At 37.4% G+C, this 24,292-nt stretch overlaps 1 long non-coding RNA gene across 1 annotated transcript in view; it reads left to right on the top strand.

The window, feature by feature from the left end:
- Positions 1 to 2,387: 2,387 nt before the first annotated feature.
- The window catches only part of LOC149919910 (uncharacterized), a 28,243-nt gene continuing 6,338 nt past the window's right edge, over positions 2,388 to 24,292 (top strand). The window contains exons 1-3 of the long non-coding RNA XR_016463754.1: positions 2,388 to 2,512; positions 15,111 to 15,246; positions 15,890 to 15,951. This is a non-coding gene — a long non-coding RNA (uncharacterized LOC149919910). The remainder of the gene's footprint in view (positions 2,513 to 15,110; positions 15,247 to 15,889; positions 15,952 to 24,292) is intronic.

Genomic DNA, 24,292 nt, shown 5'->3' on the forward strand with positions numbered 1-24,292 from the left:
GTTAATCAGAAGCCTTCATCCCATATACACATAATAGAAACATGCAGAGCTCTAAGAAAATGAAGTGAACATTTCATCCAGGAGCTTTAAAGGAATAGTATAGTTTGGTTTCGGTTAATTTAGATCCCTTAGAAAACAAGTGGTTATTATTTATAACTTTACCTATGATGCCTTTTTCCCACATGACTAGTATTGTTCAAGTGAATGTGAAGAAACATATTTTAAATAAAAAGTAAGGAAACAAACAAAAGCAAAAACCCAGAAGAACAAACACTTTTGAATTTTGATGTTGCAAAGCTTATCAATATTTTACAAGTCTCTTAGAAATCACTTGAGGAAGTCATATTTTTATAGAGGAAATGAGGAAAAGGCAAAACTGATCTGTTAAATTAAAGTATATTATTTCCCTTTGTTTCAATATTTATTACACTCAATCTTCTCTTCAGAGCTATCAGTGTGTATGAGTCTATATAACAAAACTGCATATAGGTTAGGGAGGCTGGTAGTCTGAAATAATTGTTTCAATCTTCCTATACCTTTCAGGAGGAGTATTTCTTTTCAGTTACATGTGGATTTATTTTTAATTTTTATTTTTTGAAGTGCACATTTAGTATTTTCTGTTTAAATGTTTTGTAAATACTGTAAATCAGCATAACCATAAATGAGTTACAATTGATCAGTTAAAAAAATGATCAAACTTAACTCTGTGGTTTAAAACAGACACTTAGGCCTAATTCACTCAGTGATTAGTATTTAATCTGATCAATAATTCTTCAACCAAATCATTGGTGCTATCAATAGAAACAGTTTAATTTTTAATTTCTTTCCTTTTAAGCATGCATATAGCGTGTGCTCATTCAGCATTGGATAATAGTAAGAAAATAGTAGGAGAAAATACAACTTATAAAAATATAACGTAAAATCTTCAGTGATGACTTCCAAAGCCTGTAATATCCAAGCAATGCTGTTGACTCTATCAATCCTCTTCTGTGCTTTGCAACTTGTGCTCTGCCCTCTAGTGATTGCATGGATGGCAAAAATGGTTACTCATTTCACTCCTGTGAGAAAATAGATTTTATTTAAGTAGTTCTTTGGCACCATAGCAATTCACTTCTGCTAACTTACTTAAATTAATGTAAAGGGATTCAATTTATTCAGTTAACAGAATAACCTGAGAAATCTCTTAACATTATATATTAATGACCAATGAATATTAATTGTACCTGCTATTTCTTCTGCTGCAGCGCTCAGGAACACGTGCTAAGCACTGCAGAGTCACATTCCAGACTTTAACATTTCACACAGAAGGATAGCATTTTCTGTGAATTCACACCGTTGGTATCTATGTCAGTGACCTTAAATATTGTCAATTTCACAGTTTTAATGTCTTTATATTTTTCATTGAGATGTTTGTGAGGCGCTGGCACAGCTGCCCAGAGAAGCTGTGGTTCCCCATGCCTGGAGGCATTCAAGGCCAGGTTGGATGGGGCCCTGGGCAGCCTGAGCTGGTGGGGGGGCAGCCCTGCTCATGGCGGGAGTTGGGGCTGGGTGGGCTTTAAAATCCTTCCAACCCAAACCATTCATTGATGCTACGATCTGTGAACGGGGAGACAACTGAAGCTTATGGTTTCACACACAGAAATGGAGATACAGAAAAGTTGGATCAATTTTGTCAAACATTTATACTGAGATCAAGGCTGTAGGCTAACCCAATTAACACTGCCCAGCTTTACTTGTAGTCCAGTATGGACTATGTGAATTACTCTATTTGCAGAATTGGGAACTTAAAACAGCAGTGACTCCTTGAAAAGCAAGGAAGAAAAATATAGGTATGCATTTCTATCTTTTTTAAAAAACGATAAAGAAAGCACCAGCAAGCTCTGGCCCTTCAGCTTTTATCAGTTGATTTAGTTCCTCGGAACATCCCAGCTGGTGAGTCTAAAACAATATAGATCTGTTTCTAGTACTACAGTGGTCTATTTGCATGAAATTTAAAACCAAGATAAGGTTGCAACTAACCGGTTACAACCCAGACACTTTTGGCCTAGAAGCAGCTCAAGAGGAAGATTTTCTTGTTCTGTTTCCAGTGACCAGCCCAGGGAAAGCTTCACACACTACTTCTGAACTGGTATTCCTCCTCCAGAAGCAGGAAGGGAAAGGAAAGGAAGGGAAAGGAAAGGAAAGAGGTCAGAGAAAGATATGCATGTTGTTATGCACAGAGCAGCCACAGCAAAGCAGAGAGCACTTTCCGGATTGGATTTGTTCTGTGCGAAAAATTTAGGAATGAAATACTGCTTTCGCACGTTCTCCAAGCGGCCCCCCGCCCAGCAGCCGGGGAGTGCAGCATCGCCGTTCGCCCGCAGGAGGGCAGCAGCACCGCGCGGCTCCTGGGCTGTTGAGATGGCGACCGCCTCCCGAGGTGGAGAGGAGGCTCATTTCTGCTCCCAGAGGTGGGAAATTTTGCTCAGGACGCAGTGCGGTGTTATATGATAAACCAGATATGATATACCTGGTAAGTGATGCGGTCGGTGTGGCTGATTTAGGTTGATTTGTGCTCATAAATCAAGCATGCTCAGATATGGGGTTTTCTCCCATATTGATGTATTTCTGCAAACTCTGCTACCTAGGTGGTTTTAAAAGTGCACTTTTGGGGAAAACTCCTCCTGTGTGTCTCCAGTATTGTTACACGTTAAGAAAAAACAACAAATACAAAAGCACAGTAAACCTTTTTCTACAGAGAGGGATAATACTACTCTTTAATGTCTTTGTCAGTAAGGAATGATGGGATCGAGTGCACGCTCAGCAAGTTTGCTGATGGCACCAAGCTGAGTGGTGCAGTTGTCACAATAGAAAGGAGAGATGCCATTCAGAGGGAGCTGAACAGGCTTGAAAAGTGTCCCCATGTGGACTGAATTAGGTTCAACAAAGCCATGTGCAAGGTGCTCACTTGGACTGGGGCAATCTGAGATATGCATACAGACTGGGAGAAGAACTCACTGAGAGCAACCTTGCCAAGAAGGATTTGGAGATCCTGGTCTTTTCCAAAAAGCTGGACATAAGCCAGCAGTATGTGCTTGCAGCCCAGAAGCCAACTGTATTCTGGGCTGCATCAAAAGAAGGGTAGACAGCAGCGAGGAGGGGACTGTTCTTCTCTACTCTCTTAAGAGGTACTCTTGTAAGGCCCCATTTGAGAATTGCGTCCAGACCTGGGGCCACCAGCACAAGAAGGATGTGGAGATGTTGGAGAAGGTCCAGAGGAGGCCGTGAAAGTGATCAGTGGGCTGGAGTGTTTCTCTGTTGAAGACAGGCTGAGGGAGCTGAGCTTGCTTTGCTTGAAGAAGGCTCCAGGGAGAGATCAGTGCAGCATTTCAGTACTGAAAGGGAGCCTATAAACAGGAGGGAAATTAGCTTTCTACACTGACAGACAGTGATAGGACAAGGGGGAATGATTTTAAACTAACAAAGGAGAGTTTTAGATTAGATGGCAGGAAGAAGTTTTTCACTGTGTGAGTAGTGAGGTGCTGGCACAAGCTGTCCAGGGAAGATGTGAATGCCCCATTCCTGTATCCTGTCTAGAACAGAGATCACGTCCCAGTGTTTTGAGATTCTTTCTTCCTGAGCAGGAGTGAAAAAATCAAGACCAGATGTGAGGCTTCTCTCTCCTTTGTGCACCTTTGCTTCCTTCCCCTTGAACTGCCATCACCCTTGCTTGAGCTTTAGTCATTTCCAGCAGTAAAATGCTGGGCTTTGGGATAAACACATGCTGAAAAGCAACCCACAGTTCCTCTCTCCCCCTTCACTTTTACATTTTATTATTATTATTTTTTTTTTAAGTGCACATATACTGGACAATATCTCATGTTATTGCTACATCTAATACGTTTACCAGGAAAAAAATCCTGAGCTTTTCCAGCAAGTGCATTTCACAGGCTTCTGTTTATCAAATAGTGTTCCCGTCTGCTTCCACCTCCCTCAATCTCTGATGCTGGAAATCAACTACAGATTCTGACTGCAGCCTTTTAGTTGAACTTCTTAGTAAGATCTACCTATCTAACTCAAAACTTTTTAGATGCCTAACTTGTACAGCTCTCCCAGATAGGAATTAAGTACCTAAATGTCTTTGAGAATTTGGCTTTTAAAGTATATCTACACAGAATTTAAGGGCCATGCACAGATTATAAAGTTTATAATGATTAGTCTTGAAATAAAAAACAATCTAATAATTTATAAGAATTATTACTTACTCTAATGGATCCAATTAAATAGCTTTGCAAGCCATTCTGATAGATCTTGCTGGCTTTGTATAGAGCGCACTCTTTGAAGTCAGGGCAGGTAGGGACCTCTTCTCTTTATAGGTGCACCCTTGGTTTCAAAGTTGAGGATCTTGTTTTTAAGTTTAGTGATTTCTGTTTCAGCTCCAACTTAGGATAAATACTTTGGCCATGCAAGTATTGTTATCGATTTATAATTATCTGGAGTACTGTGTCCAGGTCTGGAGCCCCCAGTACAAGAAAGACAGGGATCTGTTGGAGAGGGTCCAGAGGAGGGCCACGAAGATGATCAGGGGACTGGAGCACCTCCCCTATGAAGACAGGCTGAGGGAGCTGGGCTTGTTCAGCCTGGAGAAAAGAAGGCTGCGGGGTGACATCATTGCAGCCTTTCAGTACCTAAAGGGAGCCTACAAACAGGAGGGGAATAAACTCTTTGAAAGGGTTGATAACTGCAGGACAAGGGGAAATGGTTTTAAGTTGAGGGAGGGAAGATTTAGGTTGGATGTCAGGGGGAAGTACTTTACAGAGAGAGTGGTGAGGTACTGGAACAGGCTGCCCAGAGAGGTTGTGGGTGCCCCGTCCCTAGAGGTGTTCAAGGCCAGATTGGCAGCCTGGTCTCGTATCAAATGTGAAGGTTGGTGGCCCTGCATGTGGCAGGGGGGTTTGGAGATTCATGATCCTTGAGGTCCCTTCCAACCCTGGCCATTCTGTGATTCTTTAAACCACCTTTGCAATGGAATCAATCTGTTGGGTGAAGCATAGCTGGAGTGGAAAACAACTACTTCCTCATCCTATGTCCTTGCCCTACCTCAGGCTTTGTGCAGATTATCTTTGTCAGTCATATTCCTTCAGAGTGGAAAGAGGTATTGCAGGGAAGACAGCCAGTGTTCTCTAAGAAGTTCATGCTGAATGGGCAAGAGACAGTGGTCACAAGCTGCAATAGGAGAAATTCCAGATGGATATAAGGAAAAAATAATCACTGTGAAGGTGGTCAACACTGAATGAGGTGCCCAGAGAAGCTGTAGTATGTCCATCTTTGGGGATATTCAAAACTCAAATAGGGATGGTGCTATGCAAGCAGATCTGATTTTGAAGTTACCCAGCTCTCAGAGGAGGCTTGAATCAATTACATCCAAAGATGTCTTTTATCCTATGTCTTGCTTAGATTGCCATTATTTTAATCAGCTTATCTCATTAATGTAGCACGAATTCAATACAAAATCTCCTCTTTTCCCCCAAAAGAACTCTTTTTAAATTGTGTTGAATTGGTCCAAGGAATGTTCTGCTGAGTACTGGAGACTCACTTTCTGGAGGGTAAGTGCGCTGGAGGGGCTGGGGAAGGGAAATGGAAAGGAACAAAATCAAAAAGGGCAGGAGTGCAGCAGGAAGAAGGAGACAGCAGGTTGTCTGTGGCAGATGCAGGAGGACAAACTATATCTGGTTTGGTCTAAATTTATAGTGCAATGCATAGGCTACACCTGACCTCACAGGAAGACTTGTGGTATAGTAAACTTATACAAATATATGAACAAACGTAAGTCATGACAATGATTTTATATTGGATCAAAGTTTTATCTATTACTGAGGTGTTTTTCATCCAGAATAAAGAATTTTCAAATGGGAAGTATTGTACTGTTGAACTACAGCCTGAATATGTTACCTTCTTCCTGCTGCTGCTTTAGTGACTGCATACCCAGGTAAACCAGATTATCACAATCCCGAAGACTTGGTTGATACTATATCATATGTCTTTGAGAACAATGTCCCTAATGAAGGTAGGAATGGCTAAAATTTTCTTCTTGTACTCAGAACTTAACATTTTACCATGTTTCTACAAAGATGTACATATTTGGTTAGGTGGACAGTCACCCTGATCTCCCCTCTTAGTTTTCCCAGCTGCATTTTTTTGTGCTTATCCAGTATTAATAAGTTCATCCTCATTTACCTTTAATTAGTTTTAAATGAAAATATGAGAAACGTATGTAAGGATGTTTCATAGATGGTGCTGGGATAAAGCTATCTTTACAGTGAACTGTTTAGGAATCTTGTTGTTTGAAATAATATTTAATAAAGTTGACCATAGAAAGTAAATGTTATTGAATTCCCATGAAGCTGCAGCTTCTTTCACCCTTGCTGTGTGATGTTTTTCTTCCCACCGAATCTTGGTTTTCTGTACCTGTTGCTAAACACTTATTCCGTTATAATCAGAAAAGCAATATCTTACCAGTAAATTCATATCTGAATTAATACAGGTTTAAGAAACAGCAGGCAGAGCTATATAAAGTTGCTTGTGTTTAACTGTCGATTAACAGTGTAAGGGATTTAGTGGAAGGAAACACCACAGAAATATTCTCATATTCTGTATCAGCTTCTGAGGTACAATTCAGCAGTAATACAAAGAGAACTGCAAATGAAATATGAAGCACCTCCCCAGTCACACGCCTGCCAGGGGCTGGGTGCTGCTGAGGTGCTAATTGAAGGTGTCACTTGCTTGGCATGCATGACACCAGAAAGGGAGAAGCGTATGATGCAGGTGGGATTTGGTAAATGTGTATTTTGGGCTTCATTCTTATTATCGTATGAAGTAAGAGGGAGCATCGTTGTTTATATTCTGAGACAAAAATCCTCTCACATCTGCTAGGCATTTGTCACAGAAATGAGAAAAGACAAAGTTCTTCTTAGCAATAACATGAAATTGTTTCTCCAGATTCCCCCTAGATATAAAAATAGCTTTGTGCTACAAATACCACCACATCAGCAAAATTATTTAAGAAAGGAAGGGTGATTTGGCCAAAAAAGGGTCACTATTACCCCAAGGCACAATTTTGTTCAGATATGTTCTACTTTTATTTAGTAGAAAATAAGGAGAGGACAGTCTTCTGTGAAATAAATAAAGAGACTTCAGTCTACTCAGAATCAGGGTTTCTAAAAGGAAGAGTTGGCTATTTTCACAATGAAAATCCTCTTGATATTTAATGTCCATTGAATTCATCAGATAAACACTATGTGAGACTTTTAAATATGCACACATTATTCATGCCAGGTTATAGAAAATGCTTGAGCTTTAGAATAATGCATAGAAGTTTCAAAAGATTCAGTTGTCAGTTATTTAAACAATTCTCCAGAAACATACATCCAGGAAAAAAAAGAAGCATTCTCTGCTGGAAAGTCTAGCAAGGATCTGTTCAGTGTTGCCCAAATTCCTAATGACATTTCTGAAAATATTTTTTTTTACTCTGCCACCACCTGTTCTCCATCAGCATTTCTTCCTTTCCCTTAATTCTGTGATGGTGTGGTTAGATAAACAGAGCTGAGCTAGTCTGACTCTGAAATTGGTCTTGGCAGCAAGCTGTGAGGTTGGCTCAGTTCTCCATTTAAACTATGCCCCGGCCATGACTCCTTTTCTCTATAATTTCCATTTTATTTTTGTTCTCCAAAATTGTTGCCTTTGCCTTCTCACTGGATTCACATCAGTTGCTGTGGACTCAAACATTGCCCACATTTTTGCCTAGCAGTTGGATGCCTAAAATAGCTACTGTTTAAAGACTTTTATTGAAACTAAGAGCTAACACAGTTATGAAAGCAGAAATAACTGCTGGAGTAACTGCCATGTGACACATGATGGGTAATGTGCTATTTTTTGTCCATGATCAGTGTGCCTATATATAATTCACATTTTTCACCACAAATTTTTCTATTTCTTTAATAAATGTTGTTGAATGTTATGTTTTTATTACAGCAATTCTGTTTTCATCGTTTCTTCGTAGCATGACTTTTTTCAGCGTAGATCAGATATTTGACTTCTTAGAAGATGTGCTGAATTACTGTTCAAATAACAGGATAATGTAGATTCCAACCGCACTAATTCTCAAAAACAGAGTACCAGAATCACCAAGATTTTTTTTTCCATCACTTTCATTTTAATAACAGAGGCACATTGATAAATAGAATAATTCAGTCAATTTTTGCAACAGATATTAATTACATTTAAGATTAAGGATCACTAACCATTCCTTTATTTTAATCAGAATTTTAATGAAAAAACTTCACTGATGATTTTATTTCTTTAATTATTTAAGTCACTCACTTTGATATCCATTACAGCCATCTGTTTTACTTATTAATTTCCCCATACTTACTTTTGCTACGAATTTTTTTACAGTATATGATTATCAATTTCACTCACTCGTTGTTAACATAATCGAAAATAGTGAGATCCACAAAAAGGCTTTGGGGTTGTGATATTCTTTACAATATCTAGTATTGATGTCCTGAAGCATAGATGGTAGTACCCAAGTAAGTGGACCTTCTTTTCTGTCCAGTTTGGGATGGAAACACAAGTGTGCTTCCAGTTACAATCCTTGACTTGGGCAGGTCTCTTCTTCCCTACCAACCAAGTACAGCAAAAAGGTTCTTGCTTTTACTTATAACTTGGTAACAGTCAACCTCCTATGTGGTATCCTCCTGTGCACTGCACTAACATAAGCTCGATTCATTTTTCATCATAATTCCACTTCTCTAGGCCCCTATCTATCCGAAGTCTAATGGCTTAGTTTGGACTTTCTCTGTCCCCTGGAAATCAGATGAACGCTGTACATTTTGATGGCCTCATTACCTCAGAAAATATCAACAGAGGATTGCATTTGAATGTAGATCATGACTGGTATATTTTGGTAAACATCAGCTGATACGTATGAAAGGCTGAAAACTGCTATGTATCACCAGTGTGGCATACAAAAATGAAGTTGTAACCTGGGGAATTTGCTTGATGCTACTAAACTACCACAAGGACTACAACACAAATTAATTTAACACAGAACTGGGCTTATAATATCTTGGACTGCTATTGCTCACTTTCTCCCCTTGGAATGTATTCTTAAGAAATTTGTAATTGTTTCATGTCAGTCTTCCTTTGAGAAAGATCAGAGATTTGGAGATCTATCATACTTTCTTCAAATTTTTACCTCTTCTTGGAATATGATTTTTTAAAAAAACCTTAGGAGTAGAAAAGGCAGAACTCAGATAATTAAGCCAAACGTTTTTCAAATGTTACAAACCGCCTATACAATTAATTTTCAATTGCAGGCAAATTGACTGCAGCAGTTTTCCATGGAAGAGGTTTTCCAATTGCAAATTATCTGACTCTTGAGGAGTATAGTCCACAATGCTCTCAATACTGTACATGAACGATGCTTTTATTTTATTTACAATTACATTTGATAATTATCACCCTACTTTAAATACTAATTCAGCAATGACTTACAGATAGTTTTTAAGCCTAAAAGTGTTTCAGAGTGGCTATCAGAAAATGAGTGTTTTCTCAGTTGGAGATTAGAATTATCTCACAGTTGCATTTCAGCACACGTGCCTGGAGAGATACACATTATTTTCATTCTCTTTTAAATTATATTGAAAAGGTAAAAATTACAACCAGGTGGGAATTGCTCTCCTGTTCCCATCTGGAAAGTATAAGTGTTGATTTAATTAAAGAAACCTACTGATATTATTTTTATTCTTTCCTTCCTGCCTGCCACTCTGGTTATGCTGACTATTACAGTATAACTTTTTACTGAATCTGGATTTGAAATTATTCATAGCTTACCCATTCCCTACAAGAAAAGATTAAGATCTGAGATAATGTTTAGGAAGCTATTAAAATCGCGTCATTTATAATGGCACAAAATGAGCAGCAGTGTTCCTGCTTTCCAGGTTTAATAGTTCCATACAAGCAAAGTGATGGGTAATGTTACTTTTTCTGGTGTTCATCTGAAGCATGTGCAGAATGAAGCCATTTAGGTGTCTTTACAGCCTTATCTGACCAGTGAAAGAAGTGGTCCCTAGGAAGATATACAAGGGTTTTTTCCTTGTAATTCAAATGGTGAACATGTGGCATTAAAAGTGTTGGCACCTGCTACATCCTTTTCTGTAAGAAGATTCTCACACTGGTGGTGTAAATATTTTGGCAAGTACCACAGTTCCTCAAATTTTTGTGAATCTCACACTCTTCAATGAAATTAACAAGAGATAGTGTAGTGGCATAAATATTTAAGATGGGAATATCAGCATGGGATGATGTAATAGTATTAATATTAAAGATGGAAGCATCTATATACATACCAAAATTTACATTGATTTACGATGAAACTGTGAGGTCTCGGTTCAGACATGTTATGATGAAGTCACCGAATAACTTGTCAATGAATGAGAACTTGTCAATTGAGAAGATTAGAACTGTGCTAAAACAGAACTTCAGCTATATCCAAATATTACTGCAGAAATAAAGGATGATAATATTAATTCAGTATACTGATCATACATCACATTCAATCTTGCTGCCGGGAATTTGCTTCATAGCTTTCATTATAGGTACTCAAAGGTAGGTTTTGCAACAGTATGGTTTGCAGTAATGGAATTTTTGCTTTGTAGCTGTATCATGCTTTCCTCAGCTGCAAGTTTGGGACTGGGATTTTCAAACAACATGGGAAAAAGTCTTGTTTCTCTAAGTGAGAAGACAGCACTACATGCAACTGAGCAAAACACACAGTAAACTGCTCATAGTCTTGCACTGAAAAAAGCCAGAGACCATTCTCTGTCCCTCTGTGGCAGGATGTGACTGCAGTCATGCTGTTGAGACATCTTTAGCTCCACGTGGTGCTCTGTGGCCTTAAGACAAATGAATAATAATGTTTTCAATTTGAAGTATCTGAAATAATGTGAAGGCTGAGTTGCTGAGTTGCCTTACACTGGAGAGTATTTATTGTTTGCCCTGGGTTACAATGTGAGTAAAAGGATGAGAAGTGCAAAGTGCAATGGTATAATGTGGGAGGAGAGTACAAGATTGAAATCAGGTAGACACCTTTCTATAGCATATATTGGAAATAGCCCCAGCTGTGTGTATTTCTGCAAGCATATCTGTGACTCTTTGGAAAAACATTAGGTGATGAAGACAGAGAATCTGTTGAGGAGCACACAAATGACCATTTTGGATAATTGCAGGCCAGAGCTTTAATCAGAGCCTGTGCCTTTATTTACCATCACAGGATAAGCCTAAGGGCTTGATTAGCTCAAAATAAGACTCTCTGGTGTGTCTCATTTGCTAAGTGAAGGAGAGCAGATGACTCCAAGAAACGCTACTTCAGAAATATAAGTGATACCACAAATGTGTTCAGATCTCCTCCTCTGTACACAGCTGTTCATAAACTTTGATGGTTTCTTCTATTTGTATTTATCTTCTGTTTATATTTTATGAAGTTTCAGGTTACATCATCAAGGATGTTGTAAAAAATCATTTGAGAACTGGTGCTCTTATAGCCTGAATATCTGCTGAATTGTCGTCTATGAGTGAGGGGTGTGCTGGCAGTGCAAATGGCTTTCCAGTCCTGAGTCTCTAGGTCTGTGCACCTTCTGATTTAGAGTGGGTTAATGAACCCACATCCTAACTTACTTTTCTAGCCATTTGCACGTGCATAAGCATATGACAGGAACTGTCACTTTTATATTTGGTCTGGTCTGTGAGAATTTATTAGAAATCTGACAACTCTGAGGCTGCTGCTTTCCTTGGGTGATCAGGTGAGGGAGTTATTTGAGAAAGCATTGTGAAAGAGAGATGTTCAAAACAAAATAGTTCTGGGTAAAAATAGGCTGGAGAGAATGATCTAAATGATTTGCTGGCTGATTATATGAAAGTACCCTGTCTCAGCCATCTCACTTCAATTTTAGGTGAATAGAAGTGACAATAAAAAATGTGCAAATTGCAAGTACCGATTTTTTCTGAATACTTTAAAGAGTGAACAGAAATGTCTGCAGTAATTCTCATGGCAGAGAAGAGAAAAGAAACCTAAAAAGGATCTTCATAAGGAGTGGAAGAAATAGTCCGTATTAGTGGTAAATGTACCAAGCTATGATCACAAACCAATTTTCACTGCCTTGAATGTAATTAACCTGTTAACACATTGTGGCTGGAAAGACAAGAGATTTTAAATACATTCCTAGCTCTTTTTCTTACTTTTTTTTTTTTTTTTTTTTTTTTTAATCCTCTCCTTTTGGTTTTATCTGCAAGGTACTTAAAGTTTATTTGCAAAGCATTTAAGAGCTTCTGTTCTGAAGGCTTAAGTAGCCTTTCACTGGCTCTTAGAGTGAATTCTTTTGCTACTGGTACAAGGTACTGGTACACGTTCTGTACAGATATGTATATATACTGAGGAACTTTATACTGAGGAACCTTATTGCCCAATAACAAACAAGCCCAAAACCTTTCTCCCCTGATTTGCATAGTAAGGAAAGCTCTTAACTATAAGAAAACTCAATATTTTGATTTCAGAACATTATTCTTTTAGCAAGTCTACCTCTGAGATGATTTGTGTTAACTACCTACAGAATTCATGAGCTCTATGCAAAAGTATGAACAATGTATTTAACATGACCAAACTGCCAACTGCATTTTGGATACACAGCCTTTCACCTTTTCTTGCTGTCTTATCATTTCATATCAACTGCAGACACGAAAGTGCATGAAATAGAGAAACTTGGCAATTCAAATGCAAGTGTCCTGAAGAACAGGATAACTTCTCTGGGAAAGAGCCAGAAAGACAAACTTGCCACTGACAGAGACCAGTGGCTCCCTAGGGAGACGTGTGAGGCTGAGGGACTGAAGGCTGCTGTGTGCTAATCACTGAGTCACTTCTCAGCTATGTCCTGATTAAAGGCTGTGCCACAGAATCCAAAAAGTAGGATGGATGGATTTGAGCAACCTAAATTTTCTGAGTATGTTCGTGTATTGCTGTGTGTTTTAGCAAAGCTTGTGACATACAGAAATATTTTAACTGGTAGAAGTTGGACCTGGAAGGGCCTACCTCATATCCACAGCTCTGCAATTAACAGGTAGATGGAAGCAACCTTTCACTGAGAACAACACTGCATGTATATTCTCTAACAGTAATGCTGGAAAGGAAATTTCCTATTTGCTTTGACTTGTCTTTGTAGTCACTGTCTCTGACTCTGCTTCTGTTTGTACCTCTGTCAATCTGGCCATTTCAGTGGAAAAACTAAAATTTATGTAATTGACAGTTGTATCAATTATACACCAGAAGGTCTTGTTCTTCACCATTTCATAAAAAAATCTCTCCAAACAGCCGTTGCAACTCTTACCATGCTTGGATTCTGTTTTTGTTCAAAACAGTATTTCTGTATTACTCTGGAGACATTTTATTTCTATTGTACTGCTCTGAGAGACTGACAGTTGCAGTTTTGAAGCAAGAGCAACTAGCCTGGGTCTCTGAAAGTTTCTGACTTCGTAAAGATTTAGACAATCAACTTGATTAAGCCTGTCTGAAAATCCGCAGAGCACTTCTGTCTTTAAACATGTAAATAACTACAAAAGCCTGCCTTATATGAATGTCTTTTACAAGACTAAATTAAGTACCTATGTAATATAGATTTCTCAGAAATTAGTATTTTCGGTGTACAAAGGCAAAAGATTCAGGACCTGTCCTAACAGTCTCTTTTGTTCACAAAACTTCTTATGACCAATACTTTAAAAATCAGCATCAACTAACTGTGATTTATACTTGACTGAATTGAAACTGGTTCAAAGTTTCTATTCTTCACTGATTATGAAACTTTATCCTTTAGTTTGAGCATGGGATGTTATAGGTCTGTTTTTCACTGCATGTTTTTTAGTGCAAACACCAAACTATTGTGTGGGCTTTTATTTTTTTTTTTTCTAAGATTTTGGCAGACAAACCAACTAGCCATTCATACAACTTTTTTGTTCATTGAGGAGGAATGGGGCCTTCTCCTGAAGACCACGAAGCCAAAGATGCAGTTCTCTTGCACTGTGGATTCCTGCTGTATCCTTTTGTTCTGTCTTGAATGATTTGACTCTCAGTGTATTAACTAAGCATAAAACCACTAAAAGCAAAAGTAGTATTAAATAAAATTAAATTCAGTCTCACTAGAAACATATTCTTGTGCCATTCAAATACCAGGAATTTTCCACTTGGTTCAGGAAGAAGTTTGACAGGAACCCTTTACAGTGGTTACATTGTTGCATTTCATTTGTGTTATATGAAAATGAAATAATGCCTATATTTGTGGTAGCATGCTTTATGAATTAAATGTGAAGTCCAGTGCCTCATGTTCAACTCTCAAGTTCCTTTATCGACCAATTGTTTCAATAGGAACCCCTGTTTTTGTGTGTCCCTTAAGTGCTCATTTGCTCTGTGCTTTGTTTTACCTCCATCCACATTAATTTAAGACCAAGAGGAAAGGGAATTGCTGCTACACAGCTTACTTAAATTTTATTGTTTGCAAATTCTGATTCTTGTCTTTTGGGTACAATGGAAATATGCATACCTTTTTGCTGATGTCTGCTAGTAATGCACATCTATTATGGCTACCAAAAATTCTATGTTTATGCATAAGAAAATCCTTTGGTCTGATGTTATAAAGGAGTGGGGCTGGCATCAAAGGCATAAAATATGGGAAAATAAAATAAACCAATTATAAATTAATTCGATTGTCTTTACAAATTTCAGCTACATTCATGGGATCATATGGCATAAAACATTTCACTGAATGACATTACAAGCATCTAAACCAGCTACAAGGTCCCGTCTCAGATTGTTTTCAGCATAAAGGCATGATATATACGCTCTCTGAGCCATTGAATTATCTTCTTTATAAACAGTACCATTCACATAAGCGGGCAAATATATTACATGTACATAAAATGAAGCCACCGGGGACAGTGGCTGAACTCAGCCTTACTAAGTAAGATTTCTTTCTCTTCTGACTTAAAATATAGCAAAATAAACAGCGAAGACTACTTTGTGCTTTCAGATGGGATTCATCAGACTTACTTGAGCTCGTCCAAAAATGAAACATCTGGTTGAAGATATTTTTTCAGCTTATTCAGGGCTGAAATTGTTGTCAAGAGGTACATACACCTCCAGCAGGTGATTCATCCCTTGCCAGGGTAAGTACATGATACAGATGTGAAGAAGTGCTGCTGAGAGGTTCCTGACTTTCCAGAGGCTCTCAAGGGAAACTAGATAACTAGTGTTCTTTCATATGTAGTGCACTTCTAGATGTCTAAAGTTTGTGAAATGAATCTCTGCCAAACTGACCTAAAGAAAAGCATGGTAATGATATTAGACTACAAAGAGCCTACCTCCTTGCTTATGAAACACAAAGGTAACAAAAGGATTTGAAGCTAGCCCACATTTGTCTTGTGCAAGGGCTCTGGGTTCTGCAGGAAGCAGTTAAGCATCTCCAGTCTCAGGGTTTTCAGGGTCAAAACCTGATGAGCCAGAAAAGAACACAGCCTAATAATTGAAACGATTCATTTATGCAAAGTTGCTATGAAAGATTTCTGTTCACTGAAATCTGAAGAAAAATCTCTGCATATTCCAGCACCATTTATTCACCATTCCCAATCCTCTAAAGCACCATTATTCTACTATTCCATGCTCGGCTGCCAAGTTGAATGTGAGGGTATATTCCTGTGCACCAAAATATGCTGAAATTAAGTAAAGGGTATGGTTTGCTACAGTTCATTGGATTCAGGAAATGTGGAATTATTCTGAAACCACATCTCAGACTCACTACTTTATGCTCAGGTGCTGAGACTCTCTTGAGGATTGACTGCAAAGACTGTATAGGCTGGTACAGTGGAGACAAGGTAAGAGAGAAAAAGCAAATCTGAACAAACAGTGCACCTACGGGGTCTTCGCTGACTTTCAGATATCTGTTTTCTGTGCCAAATCTCTGCAATTACTGGAGCATGCTACAGGTTCAGGTGCATTTCCTTTAAATAAATAAATGAACCTTTAAATAAATAAATGAAATAGATATCCTTCTATTTTCTGGAGAATTCCCAAGCTCAGACTTGATGAAGCTCGGACAATTTTAAATAAATATTATTTAGGCAACGAACAAATTTCTACCAATTGGGAAAGACCCACTATGTTCTTCTGTGGTCTTTGCTTCAAACACGGTGTGGGAGAGGTCAGATTTGTGTGGCATTCTGCTATCAAAGATAGTCCAGCAAATGATTACTGAAGGTGGTGCTCTTGTCACTGAGGTGCAATCAGAAATGCTTTCTTCTACAGAGAGGATTGTGATTGAATTTCTGAGAAATACATTGCTGGCTCACTTGTGACATTTGAGTGAAACAGTCAGTTAGTATTATTTGAAATAATATTTTCATTGTGGAAAATGGTATTTTATCAAGATTAACAGATAACTCTGGAAAATGTATTTCTTGGGCGACACCCACCCCTTCAACTAATTGTGTTTACCCTGAGTATTTTCATTTAGTTTCAATTTTTTTTCGAGAACTTGAAATAGTTTATTTATTTCTTTTATAGTAACAGCTTGAATGGCTGCTGACACATATATTTTCCTTTTTCTTCATTGCATGGTGGCCATTCTTATCATTCCAGCTAATAATGTCATTTCATGGCATGAATTTTTACATACACAGATTCACTTATGTCTGCACTGTTCAGGACAAAGAGACTCATTCTTCTGTTGAGTGAATCTTCTGAGCAGTTGAATCCAGTTTACCTTCCCCCTTCTGCTGCAAGAAAACATAACGAACATCCTTGCTATTCTCATTCTTGTGTAGGTTTTTAAACCAAAGACAGGGGGGAGGAAATATTCTTTGCAGCAAGAAATAATGTCCTGAATGCTTTTATAGATAGATAAAATACTCGTTCACCAGAGAGCTTTAGTAACCAACCAGTTATCTGTTTATTCAAACAGTCACCCTCTATGGGTATCCTTGAAAGTTTTTGTAGTTTATTTCCATTCTAATCTTAAGATTTGAGTCATAAAGATTGTGCAAAATGTAGACATGACAAAGCTGATTAATGTCAAAGTACACTTATAAAAGGTTGAACTACCATCAAAGGAACAAGACACCCATTATTTTTTTAAATTTCTCCAGTTTATTTGATTTAGATATCTGATAGCAATAAATTCATTTTTGTTTTATATATATATATTATTTTTTCTGCAAGCAGACCAGAAATGCTACAATAACTTTTTCTCTAGCATGCTAAAGCTCCTCATTGTAAGCAGTTCAAAAAATGAGGCTTTAGAAAATACAGACTCCATGACAAATGTTCAGTATTTTTTCTTGAGTCAAATTAGTCAAGTTTCTTCTTAAAGAATAACTTCTGAAGACACGTAACCAGATAAGTTTTTCATGTTGTCTCTCTCTCTTTTTTTAATGTAATGTAAGCTTCTAGCTTTAGTGACTGTTGAGGAAGGTTTGACTGAAACACACGTCAAAAAGATAAGTAGAAGTAGAGAAATAGAAATATTGCACAGTGAGCTTTCTAAGATCTGGGTGGGTTTTTTTGTTTGTTTTTTGATTGCTTCTTTTTTTCAAAAAAAAAAACAAACGTATTTTGATTGCTAAGGATGGACAAGAAGGAAAACAACTAGGAAGGCCAACTATAACATCATCTAATCAAAACAAATCTTCTAGACCTGGCACTGTCTGGATTTGGGCCAGGAACAGCAACAAATATGCATTACTGGCAGTGATATATGATCTCAGCTGCCAGTGGACAGAGGGTAGACATTTCCTCTCATCATTCTCGATTTCTTGAAACATTTCTTTCTGATGGCCATTAGATAATGCCATTTCACTTGAAAGGAGAGTCAGGCCCTTGGCTACAGCATAAAATGGATAAAAACCTACTATGAATGCAACATGCAAGAACTATTTCTTGGGAAACTAAGACTGTACTACTGATCTTCTACTGGCTGACTCTCAAAAAGAGATTTCTCCCCAGAATTATTCCATGTTTGGATAAGAGCATTCCATGGATGAGCTTGGATATCCACACGATTAAGGTGAAGCTGGCTGGGTCAAGAGAAGGATTCAGAGAGGGCTTAAATAATGTCGAAACCTTTCCTGAAAGCCACTCAGTTTTCACGGTTGGTATTGTGTACAACTGTACGTTAGTACAACGTTACACAGCACTAAGATTAATACTTTCTATAGTCTTTAATAGTCTTAGAAATTCAGTTCCATTTTGAAAGGCTTTGTCTGGTATCATACCTTTTTTGTGTAGTTTAGAACTGTGATATATACATATATAAGAAGACTTTGATACTGAAAACATGACAGATCTGTAAGGGTTAGTGTTTCTGCGAAATTCAACTTATAAAATTCACAATTAAAGGATCAGTTTGTCATTTTGATACAAGTTGTAGCAGTGTTAAGCTTGGTAAGTCTCTTGATAGATAACCCTGTAGTTTGTTTAGATAGTGGGAATGGTCTGTTTTAATGTCAGGTAGATAGCAGTGATATACCCCTTGTATCAAGCAGATTAGGGATGTTCTGTAAGTCTTTGTATCTTCTAGATAAGAGATTTTCTGCTTTCGATCTGTTAGTTGTGAAAGCAAGAGGTAAATACATATGTATCTGCAGGAAAACCTCTGAATGTATAGAAGCTGAATACCTTTTGTACGAGCTATGCGTGATAGGAGGAGCATATCCTCACACATCCAGCCCTGGTGCTTAGGAATGCCTTCTTTCTAACACTCCAATTTGAGTCTTAGAGAGTTTCCTGAATGACCAATTTATGGCATCAGTTTAACAGATCCCTCTCTCAAGAGTATGTACTACAAAAAGAATAAGAACCCAACTTCTCAAAAACTTTTAGAGGGACAGCTTACATTTGTAGCCTGAATTTCTTCAGAACCATGTGTACACTTACAATGTCCAGCAATACACAGTTCTTTGATTTTATTTTATACAATTTCCTTCCATTGGAGAATAAAAGAGAATGAGAAATGTGACATGAAATAATTCTGTCACTGAATGCTTTACGGAAAATGCATAAAAGCATAAATAAGACTGTTGTAGTTTTGATATTTACCAGATTTAAACTTCTTCATGGATATTTAACTAAAATTCTAGGTATAAATTCACTTTTTTCCTTATGTCTCAGTTCTTTCTTGCAGAATAAGTACAAGCAAGATGTGAATGAGATTTTTTTTTCAACTGAGAGTTAAAATAACTACAGAGTATTTGAAATGAAGCACAAAATCCTGGCTGAACTAGAAAACGCTATTACTTTATTTGGCACGTTGACAAAATCAATCCTTGATGAAGCCTATGAACTGACACCTGAGGTGAATTTGTCCCATTTCTTTTTAGAAAAGCTTTTGTGTGCAAAATAATGGGTGCCTTCAAATTTGAGGAAGAGTTAATGGCAGATACTTAAGGTCTTGGCAGTGGGTTGCTATTGTTTTCATGCTAAGAGGTTTTTCAAAATGGTTGAACTCATTCAGGAGAGAATTTCCCAGCTCTGAGCAACTGCAATCCATAGACCTACACAGAATAAAAATAATCATTTCTTTATTAAGGAAATGTTAAATTGAAAGGCCAGCTAAAAGCACTTGTATAGGTGCAACTACAGCTTCAACCAGAACAGAAATGGAATTCTGGATATTGAAGTTGGAGATTTATAGATTTAAATTGGTGTGTTTTTAAAATCCAATTGTATAAATGCAACCACAAAGTTTTGCTAAAAAAAAAAAAAAGTAAATAAAGGATGTTTATTTTTAATGGTTAAGCAACTGTTGATATACGTAGGTCACCCTAAAAGTAATGCCTCTTATTTATTCCCATGGAAACACATGCAAAGAGCACAATAACACGATTCTAAAAGCAAATTCTCAGCTTCAAATCTATTTTTCAGCGTAGTCACTACCATTAGCCAATGCATATGGATGAGCTGATTGAGACACTTCATTTCATGGTGACAGTTGTGCTGTCTGGAATGTGGCTTGTCTTTTATGTCAGTTTTGCCACTGTTGAAACACACCACCTCCTGCCTCACTGTGCTCACATCCACTGTTTGGTCTTCACCAGCGTTCAACAAGCATTAATGAATGTCAATGGGTACCATTTTTCTGCATGGAGGAATTCAGTGACACGCTTTTGCCTCACAATTATATACACAATTCCATGTCAGACACCATTTTGTTAGACTGTCCCTCTGCTGACATCAGTCACAAAATGTAATGGAATACTGGTGTGAAGGTTCAGTCTCCACTACAGAACCATCAACATCCGCCTCTGATGTTATGGGTTAATATAAAAAAATAGAAAGCATTACTTTTGCAGCAGTCCTCAAAATGCCATATTCAGTAATTGCTGAATCATAGTTGGTGACTCATGTAATATGAGGAAGGGAGACCAGAAGTGGTTGCAAGTATACTTCTTTTTTTCAATTAGGCCTCATTGCCAAGGTTTGCTATCAAAGAATATTTGCCTTATATTCAACTTAAACTGCTGGTGAACTGTATTAGCTCTTTGCTATATCCTACTGACTGAGAGTGTGGATTCTGGGGAGTAATCATCAAACAGATAATTCTTAAATTCCATGCAGGCCTTTCATTCAAAAAAAAATCCATTTGACTGCAAACAGGTATTGACATTTCTTACAATGTTGTTTTTACTTTATTTTTATTTATCTTTACTGCATCAGTGCACTCTGAGAACTTGACTTGTAGTTTCTTGGAGGTGTTTAAATGTAAATATTGCAAAGTTGAGTTTAGAGTGGTGTGAAATATTATTTATTTCAATACAATTAACAGAATATCATTAACAGAAAGCTATGAATTTGATATGATGACCATGTTCATCATTTGTTACAGTTTTTAACTTCTAACTTCTATTAAATTTTTATTTGATCTTTCTTAGTTTTGTACTATTATTTCTGCTGTCATTTCAGAGCAGTAGATTGTTAAATCAAGTTTCCTTTATGTTAATTTCTTAATAACTTGTAAATTATTTACAAGTTTCAAGTTCCGGAAACATTTCGAAGAAGTAACTGAAATCTCCGACTGGTTTTATAATTCTGAAGCAGAACTGAAATGGCAGAGCAAGGCAGTAGCAGTAGAATCAGATGTTATTTTAAAAATAGTAAGGCCTATAGTAAAGATATATCCACTCTTGCTGAGAGATAATTTAACGATGCAGAACTGGTCGAGCGATTTTCTTTACTATTCATAGTTCCATATAATGCGCTTGAGAAAGGATTCCCCTATCAAAAGGACTCTTGATCAGCCTTAATAGATTTTCTAGTTCTTCCTACATTTATTGAAAGGAAATAATATTTCATGGGAAAAAATACAATGTAACAAATCCTTGAAAATTGAAATGTGAAGCAATGAATTTTTTTTATCAGTTCTATAACAAAAAGTAGGGTACCCTGTAGCTAGTAGAATGGATAAGAGAAGGTCTGTAATCAGGACTGAAGTCTATTTAATCTCTGTTGCTGATCACTGCAGAGCTTTAGCCTGCTTTCATCAAAATAATTGATGGCAAATGGAGCAGCTGCATGATGAGATTATATCCCCTCTTTATAGCACAGTTATAAGAAAATATACCCTTTTTTCATTACAAGTATTGGAAATTTGGAAAATGCACTGGATTGGAATTGAAGCAATCTCTCTTTCTTGTCTAATGCGCTGCAGATTTTTCTTATTATTATTCTATGCATTTATCTGAATCAATTTCAGAAAAAAAATATTTTATGTTTGCTATATGTTATAATTAAATCCTCGACATTGACACTTTTATATTTAATTCTAGGCTGTGATTATATCTTCAGTATATCTGAATTAGTAAAACTGAAACAGGAACAATGGATCCAGAATATTGTACGCAGTGGTGAAGACAAGTTGTGAAAAGATGAACCAAATAGAAATGTTATTACATTCATTATATTTAATCTTTCATTATAATACTGATTTTTACATACTCTTGTTTTGACGTATGAGATAGTGACAGCACCTTTTACATTTTTTTGCTTCTCATGAAAACAAGTTATTTTCAGGCAATATCAGTTTTTTGAGCTGAGAAAAACAGAAGCATTTGTAGGGTGCTCATGTTAATCAGCTCCAAACAAAATCCTTATAGAGAGCAAAATTTTACTTCTTTAACAGTAGGGAGTGGACTTGTGAGCAACTCTTGGCTGAAGTAGTTATTGTGTGGCATCCTAGAGGAGATACTGAATGTTATAACTGAGGGCCCAAGATGAAAACTTCTGAAGGATCTAGACTATCTATCAAGAAGTACCTGAGCAGGAATAAATGAAACAGATCAAGTAAAAGAATGGCTCCCACCAAGAATGATTTGGCCTTAAGAAGTAAACATCACATGGATTGTTGGGAGTTTGGATATAGGAGGAGAATCCAGGGGGGATGCTGCTGAGCAGCTGAAATCAAATGTCAGATTACGATAGGGATCAGTCAAATGAGCAGGAGTAGGCTGAGAAAGCTCAAAAAGGGCCATGAGCTGAACTGGCTGTGCTGAACCTGCCTGAGGTGAAGGTTTGGACTGTGAGAGTGAGATTGAAGTGAGCAAAATGAGTATCAGGGATGGAAAGGAGATGCCAAATACAGATTTAGGTGAGGGACAGAGTCAGCTGAGTGGCCAACAGGAAGAAAAAATAAAGAAACCACCAAGTTCAGGGGGTAGGGTCATGGAAAAGGGAATGTGATCACTGTAGGCCAAGATTTACCAGAAGACTAAGTATATACTCCCTTGTCATCGATGGAAGCATGGCTATGCATATATCCTCTATTATCTAAAGCTTGTAACCCAGCTGTCTGCAGCCAGCAGACAATGGGCAGAAATACTTAGTAGCCATATTTCAGCAGCTTTCTAATACCAAGAAGTATCAGTAAAACCCACTGCTATAGTGGTTGTTTATTCTTAGGACAGACTGTCTACTACTGCTTCCGCCTCTTGCTCTCCTATTGAAGTGGAATAAATCTGTGTATGTAAAGGTTCCAGCGCTGCTTAATTGACTGGCTGTTAAAGTAATGCCCAACAGGCAAAATTGTTCTTTGTTTGCCATTAAAAACAGACTGTCACTCAGACACAGAGACCCTCACTTCACACTGTTGGCAAATTATAATCTTGCTAATTCAGCTTTGAAAACATTAGTAAACTAAAGCGCTGAGATTGACCGTGACGGTCTAAGCAACATGATCTGGTCTTTAACTACAGCACGAGCTGATATACATATACTTTTCACAGTACTCTTGCTTCATGTTGTTTAATGAGAATTGTGCTGCACCATGGGGAAGTTGGTCATTAAAACAGACTTTGTTTTTTCGTGTCTCCTGAAGTGTGCAGGGACAAGCTGGAACTAAGCTGAATTGGTTTGCAGTATGTTAATTTTCCAGCATACAGCAAAACTTTTAGAAGATGACTATACTGAGACAAAATTACTTGGCTGATCTATATTCAGTATTATCACTAAATGGCTAGAAATATTCATTAAAAGAATCTTCCATGACTTATTGATTGAGGTGTATTAATAGGCACTTGCCTGAAAGACAGAGATAGTCCAGATTGAAAATATAGGATATTACAGTTTTAATAAGGTTACGTTCCCTGGTGATTTCACATTTTTCTCCTTCTTCATGGAACCTGTCAGCTTCTGCTCTCAAAGCCTTTATCCTTTCACACATTGTTATCTTTATAAAGGGGATAAGACAATATACAAAATTCACTTAAGTAAAGGTCTCCCTTCATCCAGCATTACCGCTGAGATCCTTATACTGGCAGCAGTTTACCAAAGCACAGGGAAAAATCAATTTTAATTAGTATTTTTTGGCTTTAATGGAAAGTGATTACAGAACTGGCATTTTAGTTAATACTGTTGAGATTTATGGTGGGGTGATGCTAATTAATTTTCTCTTGAATTGCTGTGGGCAATGAATAACTGCAATAACATGGCAGATTTGCTGATACCAGAACTGTATCAGCACTTCAGAGCTTCTTAACAAAAGGGAGCTTAATGGGTTGCAGGTATAATTTACATTACTTCTCATAAACTGCACATTGTTGCTTCTTTGTTAAAAGTGTTATGAAGAGCCAACTTTCTGTATTTCATGGGAACAATGACTTTTCCCACAATTTGGTGTCAGCATGTGCAAGCTTTCTTTAGAATGTGACAATATTTTACGAACCTCTGGAT

The sequence above is a fragment of the Phasianus colchicus genome, chromosome 1 (assembly GCF_987193195.1).
Source record: "Phasianus colchicus chromosome 1, bPhaCol1.hap1.1, whole genome shotgun sequence".
In the NCBI taxonomy this organism is placed as follows: domain Eukaryota; kingdom Metazoa; phylum Chordata; class Aves; order Galliformes; family Phasianidae; genus Phasianus; species Phasianus colchicus.